General features: G+C 38.1%; 1 non-coding gene across 1 annotated transcript; it reads left to right on the top strand.

Annotated features, from left to right (window-relative positions):
* The first annotated feature begins 35 nt into the window (after positions 1-35).
* On the top strand, positions 36-1,795 carry LOC106880855 (uncharacterized). The gene is made up of 2 exons (XR_008265404.1): positions 36-321; positions 1,179-1,795. It is a non-coding gene; the product is annotated as an uncharacterized LOC106880855 (transcript).
* Positions 1,796-2,087: the final 292 nt, after the last annotated feature.

The following is a 2,087-nucleotide window of genomic DNA, read 5'->3' as shown; positions in this document are numbered from 1 at the left end:
ATACGAATGAATGTCATTGGCTAATATCATTATATAATTCTCTGTTTGATTGTTTACTGTTTTAGTGCATATACATTGTTTCTACTAGTCTTCAAGCTAATTCGCCTCCTCCGTTTATTGAACAGTTTACGTTGCAGAGGAATGTGACATGCAAAAGTTATAATACAAAAATTAAGCGTTCTTATTTTCACACTATACATTTTTCTTTTCAGGAAACTTTTGGTTTCCACTGATATTAGCTGTCCTTGGGAAGTTAGGCGCAACGGCATCATTTGATGGTGTTTATCTGACATCAGCAGAAATATTTCCAACAGCAGTACGGTAGGTATAATATCTGATAGTTTGTAGAAGGACTTTCTCTCAACAGACACCCACAACGCCCGGTTTGGGAATCGAAACCGCGATCCTATTACCGTGAGCCCACTGTCCTAACCACTGGGCCATTGCACCTCCCAGAGCAGGAGCACTCCGTCGGTTACGACGACGAAGGTCCCAGCTGATACGATCAACGGAACAGCCTGCTCGTGAAATTAATGTGCAAGTGGCTGAGCACTCCACAGACACGTGTACCCTTAACGTAGTTCTCAGGGATATTCAGCGTGACACAGAGTGTGACAAGGCCGGCCCTTTGAAATACAGGTACTGCTCATTTTTGCCAGCTGAGTGAACTGGAGCAACGTGAAATAAAGTGTCTTGCTTAAGGACACAACGCCTCGCCGGGAATTGAACTCACGACCTTACAATCGTTTTTTTTCTGTCGCGTTGGTATCTGAATCAGGAAACATTTCCTGATCGCCATATCACCATTTTTGTTTCACCGGAAGATAATAGTTAAATCACAGTTAAGTGTGATCATATATTTTAATAACGCATATGTAGAAGTAACAATATTTTATGTGATTGAAATAGATGTATTTGGACGATATAGAGAGTTTGTACTCATCTGTTTTATATTTTAAGATGGCTTCTCTCAAAAATAATTTTAGCTGATTACCATATACATACAACGTCGTTCCATCAAGATTTATGACATTATAATTGTGTTGGACTTCAACGATTCGTTATTAATTGAGCTCTTTATTGCTGTGGATATATCCTCATATTTATTCACCAGTGTGATATATAGATGCATATCTCTATATTCAAGTAAAATGTATTTACTTTCTTTTATATTTCAGAAACGGTGGCATTGGAGCAGCTTCATCATTTGCTCGAGTTGGTGGTATCATTTCAGCACCGATGCTTGGGCTTGCTATATACGGTTCTTGGATACCGCTAAGCATCTATGGAGTCTTTGGAATTGTTGCTGGTTTGCTGGTCCTTTTACTTCCTGAAACGAAGGATGCTTGTTTACTTCAAACACTTGAAGATATGGATAATTTGTAGATTTGTAGAAAATCTTTTGCGGCATTTTCAAGTTTAATGTAAACAAACGTGAAATGTCGAAACATTTAATATCACATTTACGTCAATATATTGCTTTAGTTTAGATATTTGCTAATTATTCATTACATTTATTTTTTATTATTACAAATGTACAAATCTCAGACTTTCAATAAAGGAATAAATATACGACGAGCTGACTGGCAACATTGGGAAGCGATTAAGTTCTGTAACAGAATCCTTTCGAATGGAACGGGCGCCAAGACAGTGGAATATAAGAACTCGATTTGATTTATGTTCTCAAATATTTTCAGTGTCATAAATTACCTGTGTGCTTCATAGTTGAGTATATCTTCGAAATATTTGACTCTCTGTCAGTCGTTAGTTACATGGTAACGAAGGTGATTGTTTACTAGTGTTGTTGTTGTTGTTATTGTTGTTGTCGTCGTCGGTGGTGGTGGTGGTAGTGAGGGTGATGGTGAGGGTGGTGATGAGGGTATAACCGAAGATATAACAACCGGCAATCATTTCTTCATTTGAGTGTAGGTAATCCTGAAGAACATTATCCAATATTTTCTTGTCCTTTTTGCTGAGATAGAAGAGTAAAACAAGAGGGAAACATGGCTGCTATTTCTTGTAGGTCGCCTGGACACATAGGTGTTCTTGGCGTTGGACATAATGTAATATTACGCACGGCAGTTGAC

This window comes from Octopus bimaculoides, chromosome 13 (genome assembly GCF_001194135.2).
Source record: "Octopus bimaculoides isolate UCB-OBI-ISO-001 chromosome 13, ASM119413v2, whole genome shotgun sequence".
Classification (NCBI taxonomy): domain Eukaryota; kingdom Metazoa; phylum Mollusca; class Cephalopoda; order Octopoda; family Octopodidae; genus Octopus; species Octopus bimaculoides.
The sequence above is the reverse complement of the archived record's forward strand: the minus strand, read 5'-3'. Positions and strand labels throughout refer to the sequence as shown.